Source organism: Mustela erminea, chromosome 7 (genome assembly GCF_009829155.1).
Source record: "Mustela erminea isolate mMusErm1 chromosome 7, mMusErm1.Pri, whole genome shotgun sequence".
In the NCBI taxonomy this organism is placed as follows: Eukaryota; Metazoa; Chordata; class Mammalia; order Carnivora; family Mustelidae; genus Mustela; species Mustela erminea.
In genome coordinates this window covers 26799274-26807460 of record NC_045620.1, presented here as the reverse complement: position 1 = coordinate 26807460, position 8187 = coordinate 26799274, and the positions used below count along the sequence as shown (strand labels likewise).

The following is an 8187-nucleotide window of genomic DNA, read 5'->3' as shown; positions in this document are numbered from 1 at the left end:
TTATAAAATTTCAGGACCAAATGGCTATACTGGTAGATTCTACCAAACTTTCAATGAAGAATTAATATCTATCTTTCTCAAACTATTCCAAAAAACAGAAGAAGGAACTCTTTCAAACTCATTCTATGAGGCTAGTATTACCCTGACACCAAAACCAGATAAGGACACTACAGGAACAGAAAACTGTAGGCCACCTCTCTCTTTATATCCTATTTTCATTTCCTTTAGGTATGAACCCAGAAGTGGTATTGCTGAATCATATGGTAGTTTTATTTTTACTTATTTGATGGACCTTCATAATGTTTTCCATAGCAACTGAACCAATTTGCATTTCTACCAACAATTTTTAAAGACTCCCTTTTCTCCAAATCCTCGCCAATACTTGTCATCTATTATCTTTTTGTTGATAGCCATTCCAACAGATATGAGATGATATATCATTGTGGGTTTGGTTTTTTTTTTTTTTTTTTGCATTTTCCTAATGTTTAGAGATGTTGAATATCTTTTTATGTACCTTTTGATCATTTGGATGTGTTCTTTGGAAAAATGTCTATTTCTTCTACCTATTTGTTAGTCAGATTTTGTTGTTGTTGAGTTGTATGAGTTCTTCATATATTTTGGGTGAAATTCCTTATTGGATATCTGGTTTGCAAATATTTTTTCCAATTCCATAGGATCCCTTTTCATTTTTTAAATTGTTACTTTTGCTGTGCAGAAGTATTTTAGTGTGATGTAGTTCCACTTGTTTGTTTTTGCTTTTGTTACTTGTGCTTTTTGTGTCATATCTAAAAAATCATCATCAGGACTAATGTCCCTAATTATCAATTACCATTTATTTCTCATTACTAACATATGATCTTTTTCTTTTATCTTATGTTCCTCTGACCTGAACAGTTTTCATCAATAAAAGACTGGAAGAATCAGACAGACATGGGTAGCCCTACACACACACACACACACACACACACACATACGCCTCACCTGAAGAAAATTCTCATTTTGACATGCTATGGAATGCTGCATCAAAGTCACAAGTGATATCTCTTCTATTGTAGATTTACCTTTCATGGTACTATTTAACTATCAAAAAATAACAAAAACAGACCTGTGTGTTGCCAGAATTTCAGATGCGAATTCAGCTGTTACCAGCTCTGAAAGTTTTATTTAAAAAAATTTTTTTTAAAAGATTTTATTTATTTATTTGACAGACAGAGATCACAAGTAGGCAGAGAGGCAGGCAGAGAGAGATAGAGGAAGAAGCAGGCTCCCCACTGAGCAGAGAGCACCCCAAGCTCTTAAAGTTTTAAAAATATGTCACCTGGGTGGCTCAGTGGGTTAAAGCCTCTGCCTTCGGCTCAGGTCATGATCCCAGGGTCCTGGGATCGAGTCCCACATCGGGCTCTCTGCTCAGCGGGGAGCCTGCTTCCCTTCCTCTCTCTCTGCCTGCCTCTCTGCCTACTTGTGATCTCTGTCTGTCAAATAAATAAATAAAATATAAAAAAATAAATAAAAATATGTCTCAGGAAGGTGATTATGGGAAGTGGACAATATCCAATAGTGATGAAAGTGAGGAGGAAAAGCCAAAACTAGACAAGTCTCTACTTCTCCCCTCCCCCATGCTGGGCAGGGAGCAGGAAATGAACCAAGATACACCTGTTCTGAGGCTAGGAAAGCTGCCCATAGAAGAAAATCAATACTTGTGAAGTTAAGCAATACAGATTGACAAGTTTCACCTCTCCAAATGTGAAGAAGTCTTCACCTCCCAAAAGAAGAGTAGTTCCCAGGAAGATCTAGGTTGGTGTCTCTCTAGCAGTGACAATGGGCTGCAACCAGGAACACAGCAGAAGCAGGCTAAAAACATAGTGGTCAAAGAGGAGAGCAGCATCTCTTCTTCCAAAGACAGTGCTGTCCAAAGAACTAGAAATCACAGTCCTCCTGCCCACCATGGATTAAAAGAGGAGAAAGAGGAGTATGAAACCTCAGGGCAAGGCCAAGACATTTGGGACATGTTGGATAAAGGGACTCCCAATTTTACCTCACTGAGTCTCCGGAATTAAGCCAAGTTATAACTCTGGAGCCCTCCACATCAAGGATATTCTATCTCCTCTATTTGGGGCACTTGTATCTTCAGCTCGGTTTAACTACTGCTTTGATATGGGCAGGCTCATAAAACAGTATCCACCAGAGTTCAGAAACCAATACTGCTTGTGCATGGAGATAAATGAGAAGCTAAGGCTCACTTACATATCTAGGCCAGGCCTTATGAAAACATTTCCCTCTTGCAGGAAAATGATGTTACTATTGTATGAAGAAGTCCTCTGGGTTGTCATACACACCTCCAACCTTATCCATGCTAATTGGCACCAGAAAACTCAGGGAATATGGTTGAGACCCTTACACCCATGAATTATCCATGAAACCCACAGATCTGGAGAATCAGAACACATTTTAAAGTTGGTATCATCAGCTACTTGATGGCTTATAATGCTCCTTCACTCAATAAGTGGATAAATAACATCCACAAGCATGATCTCTCTGAAACCAATGTTTATCTTATTGGATCAACTGCAGGATGCTTTCAAGGAAGTCAGAAAGATAATTGGGGACATTTTAGGCTTAGAAAGCTTCTGAAAGAGCATGCCTCATCCATGTCTCAAGGAGATTCTTTGCTGATAGTAAGTCAGTTTTCAGCATTGGGTCTGTGGGAGCTGACGATTCGAAATGGTTGTGTTCTGAGTTTAAAGAAGGCTTGGTGAAGCTGGGGAAGGAAAGCAGTACCCCAGGGAAAAGTGCCCTTCCTCTTCACTTGATCTATCCTTTTGTGGAAAATGTGTGAACCAACTTAGAAGAATATCCAGCTGGGATGTCTCTTCCCTATAACATCCAGACAGCTGAAAAACAGAATTGGCTCCCTTCCTATTTTCACAAATGGTTGGCTGACATATTTGGCCACAGCAATGCTATGCCACATATTAAAACATATATGAGACATTCTCCAGGCTTCAAATTGCTTGGTTCCTTGCCACAAGGAATTTGTCCAAGGCCACCTGGGGAGCATTAGAGAAGAACAGCATCCATCTGATGATCCATTCCTATGAGCTTGGGGTCCTTTTCCTGCCATCAGCATTTGGCCTGGACAGCTTCAAAGTAAAACAGAAATTCTTCTCAGGGAACAAGGAGCCAGTGGCCGTCTTTCCTGTGCCATATGACCTGGCTCCAGAACTGTATGGAAGAAAAGACCGGCCGTGGATTTGGAACATTCCTTATACCAAAGCACCAGATACACATGGGAATATATGGGTTCCCTTCTGAGAATCTTTTTTTATTTTTTTTTAAAGATTTTATTTTATTTATTTGACAGAGAGAGATCACAAGTAGGCAGAGAGGTAGAGAGAGAGAGGAGGAAGCAGGCTCCCTACTGAGCAGAGAGCCCGATGTGGGACTCGATCCCAGGACCCTGAGATCATGACCTGAGCCGAAGGCAGCGGCTTAACCCACTGATCCACCCAGGCGCCCCCCTTCTGAGAATCTTAAAGCACTGTGAAATTTAGGTATAAGACTTCAAGCCCCAGATAACACATGTTCTTATTTGTACCAGATGTTCAACCTTAAAGTTTTATCTACACCCCTAACAAAACTCTGCATGGCTCAAACAAAAACAAAACAAACAAAACTTCAGATTCATTTTGATTTTTTAAAAAGATTTTATTTATTTGGGGTGCCTGGGTGGTTCAGTGGGTTAAAGCCTCTGCTTTCAGCTCAGGTCATGATCCCAGGGTCCTGGGATGGAGACCCGCATCGGGCTCTCTGCTCAGCAGGGAGCCCGCTTTCCTTCCTCTCTCTCTCCTGCCTCTCTGCCTACTTGTGATCTCTGTCGGTCGAATAAATTAAAAAACAAATTAAAAAAAGATTTTATTTATTTATTTGACACACAGAGAGAGATCACAAGTAGGCAGACGCAGGCAAAGAGAGAGAGAAGGAAGCAGCCTCCCTGCTGAGCAGAGAGCCCAATGCGGGGCTCAATCCTAGGACCCTGAGGTCATGACCTGAGCTGATGGCAGAGGCTTAACCCACTGAACAACCCAGGTGCCCCAGATTCATTTTGATTTTATAAAATGATCTGAAACACACTGCAACAGGAAGAGAAAACGGTAACATCATTTATTTCATATATCTTAATCTTTTAGTAGTTCCAGAGAAAAAAGGAGAAAAATAGTTGAGTGGCATATTTAAAGCTACTTAAAGCACTTATATCTTTAGTATTTAAGAAAATATTGCTTATGAGCCAATATTAATTATCACATGAGACATTGATATACTTTTTGTGTAGGGTTTTACAATTATTGTCCAAACACACACAAAAAAGATCCAAATGCACATTTCATAAAATATGACACATTGCTAGTAAGGTCTCAAGAGTACAGTGGAATGAGAAGGAACAGTAACATATAGCAAATTGCAACCTGTTGGGTCCCACAGTCTTACCCAAATGAATTTATTTTGTGAGATAATTTATGGATTAAAAACAGACTTTTAAAATGAATAATGTATCTAAATTATATCAACCTTCTGCAAGAGATGCATACATGTTTTGTTTCTATGATATTGTTTGCCTGTTTTCTACTAGGTCATTTGTCATTTTGTTACTGATTTGTAAACATTCTTTATATATTATGGATATTAATCCTCTTATAGTATATAGTGCATTTATAAGTTTTATTTTACTCTGATTATCTTTTATTTATTTATTTATTTATTTATTTTTTAAATTAATTTTTTATTTTTTATAAACATATATTTTTATCCCCAGGGGTACAGGTCTGTGAATCACCAGGTTTACACACTTCACAGCACTCACCAAAGCACATACCCTCCCCAATGTCCATAATCCCACCCCCTTCTCCCAAACCCCCTCCCCCCAGCAACCCTCAGTTTGTTTTGTGAGATTAAGAGTCACTTATGGTTTCTCTCCCTCCCAATCCCATCTTGTTTCATTTATTCTTCTCCTACCCACTTAAGCCCCCATGTTGCAATCAGAATGGCTAAAATCAACAAGTCAGGAAATGACAGATGCTGGCGAGGATGCGGAGAAAGGGGAATCCTCCTACACTGTTGGTGGGAATGCAAGCTGGTGCAGCCACTCTGGAAAACAGCATGGAGGTTCCTCAAAATGTTGAAAATAGAACTGCCCTATGACCCAGCAATTGCACTATTGGGTATTTACCCTAAGGATACAAACGTAGTGATCCAAAGGGGCACATGCACCCGAATGTTTATAGCAGCAATGTCCACAATAGCCAAACTATGGAAAGAACCTAGATGTCCATCAACAGATGAATGGATCAAGAAGATGTGGTATATATACACAATGGAATACTATGCAGCCATCAAAAGAAATGAAATCTTGCCATTTGCGACAACATGGATGGAACTAGAGCGTATCATGCTGATTATCTTTTAATCTTCTACTGGTTTGAACCTTTTCCTGCATGCATTTTGTTATTAATATGTTAAGCATTTTATGTAGTCAAATTTTATAATTTTAATTTTTTAAATTTAAATTTAAAAATTTTTAAGGATTATTAATTAATTTATTTATTTGAGAAAGAACCAGTGAGAGAGCGCATGAGAGGGGAGAAGGTCAGAGGGAGAAGCAGACTCTCTGTGGAGCTGGGAGCTCGATGCAGGACTGGATCCTGGGAATCCAGGATCATGACCCAAGCTGAAGGCAGTTGTCTAACTAACTGAGCCATCCAGGTGCCCGAAATTTTATGATTTTTAATAATTCTATTCTGTCCTCATTATTAGCTTTATTTACTTTGAGGTCATTTATCCTTATTGTTCATTTAAGTTCTTCTCTTATATTGTTTATTTTCCTGAAACTATCTGATGACATATATTTAGGCATAATGCTGGATTAGTAAAGGCAGCTGAATGTGGTTCCTCTGTACTGGTCATGTCTCTTTTGCCAGTAGGCCCATTTCTTTCTTTCTTTTTTTTTTTTTTTAAAGATTTTATTTATTTATTTGACAGACAGAGATCACAAGTAGGCAGAAAGGCAGGCAGAGAGAGAGAGAGAGAGAGAGAGGGAAGCAGGCTCCCTGCTGAGCAGAGAGTCTGATGCGGGGCTCGATTCCAGGATCATGAGATCATGAGCTGAGCTGAAGGCAGTGGCTTTAACCCACTGAGCCACCCAGGCGCCCCGGCCCATTTCTTGAATTGGAAGAGTGAGTGTAGACTTTGTTTGAGTATTATTATATGTGTGCTCAGGGAGTGTTGACTAGCAGACTTTATTTTAAACAGAGTAACTGAAAAGCAAACAAGCCTACTTTGTTTTATCTTACCTCTCATACAGTTGTCAAATTTCTTTTGGAGGGAAATATTTAGAAGGCTAAACACCAGAATGTTAACAGAGGTAAGATTATGGGTGGTTTTTTCCACCTTTTTGTTTATCTGAGTTTCTGATTTTTCTAGCATTAAATGTTAATTCAGCTTCCTCACATCCATAAATGAAGAACAACAAAAGAATTTTGCTTAACTCCTCCAGTCTTTATAAGAGGGTATTAATAGTCCTATTTCTTGCCTGGATTCAGCCTATTCAACAGTTTGGGAAGATAACATCTTAACTAGAATTCAGAGATTATTTCTAAGAAATGAAACACATTTAAAGTAAGGTATTAAAAGCAATTTGTATGACTGTGGGTCACATTGGGATGTGCAGTAACAAATGTTGATGAGTGATTTTTTTTTTTAAATGACCATGACTAAAATGCAGCAAATTATTCAATTTAGCCTACTCAAGGGGAAATCTATTACTTAGTCACAAAAGACTTTGAAAATGAGGAGACTGTGTATATATACCATGGAATATTACTCAGTGGTAACTAACATAACACACACACAAACACACACACACATGCACATAAAAGAGCTCCAAATTGAATGAAACCAGTGGCCTGCCCTTGAGGGGCTCATAGCTTATTACAGATGAACAAATAATTGGAACATGACATATTATGACTGTCAAGAAAAATATGGACAAGGTACAGTGTTGACATAAAGAAGGGAGTTTGCAGCTCTGTTTAGCTGTATCAAGGGAAATTTCATAGATGTGGAGATGATTGATTGTAGTTTTGAAGGAAAATTGGGAGCTCACTGGGACCAATTTAATGGATAAGTGGGAGAGCATGATATAAATTTGTGAAGAGGGATTTAAATGTGCAAAGAAACAGGTTATGGAAGTAACAAGTTGGGTTGAGGTGTCTACACTAATTTGTAGAAACGTTAAATGGTTCTGTAAAATGCCTAGGAAAGGTGAGCAGGGACCAGTTCATAATGAGTTGAACACTGTGCTAAAGAGATTTGATCTTTTGAAAGACTTCATTTGTAGAACTGGGCTGAACTGGGAAGACCTTATGGGAGACTCTGAAAAAATAGCAGTTTATCTAGCTAAACCTAAATGCAGTCTTACTCCCAGAGGGCTTTCTGGAAGTTTCATACATTAAAAAGTGTAATTATTGGGTTACCTGGGTGCCTCAGTCGTTAAATGTCTGCCTTCGGCTCAGGTCATGATCCTGGGGTCCTGGGATCAAGCCCAGCATTGGGCTCCTTGCTCAGTGGGAAGCATGCTTCTCCATCTCCAACTCCCCCTAGTTCAAATAAATAAATAAAATCTCAAAAAAATGTAATTATTATTGGATGTGCATATGTGTCTCCCTTGATTAGTTCATGATTTAATTAATCTTCCAAATGGGTAACTTTTGTGAGTAAATGGTGGCATTAGCTGGGTGGGATATTGGAATGAGAGGAATAAACTAGGACTGATTCACACAAACAAGAACATATCCTACCAGACTTGATTCAATTGGGCTGATGGCCCAGGTGGAGAAATCAATGTTCCTGCTCTCTGGGAGCTCTTATTCTTTTTCTTTTTATTTGTTTGGGAGCTCTTATCTCGAGCAAAGAAGAGTAGGTGTAAGGTAATGGAACCTTCTGTGACTATGACCTCCATATATGGGAAAGAAGGTGGTATGGACTTTGATTTCCAGTCCACCCATGTGGGTTAAAATGAGAGCTCAAAATGCTGATAGCACCAAAAGCTCTTGTCTCACCTTGAAAAACTCTGTGTGACAGAGATCACTAGACAAAGAAATTGTGCTGCCACTTTCTCTTGGGAAGTCTGTAAAC

The 8187-nt window shown here is 39.0% G+C and overlaps 1 pseudogene; it reads left to right on the top strand.

The window, feature by feature from the left end:
• The first annotated feature begins 1514 nt into the window (after positions 1-1514).
• LOC116595110 lies at positions 1515-3310 on the top strand (annotated as a pseudogene).
• The last annotated feature ends 4877 nt before the right edge of the window (positions 3311-8187 follow it).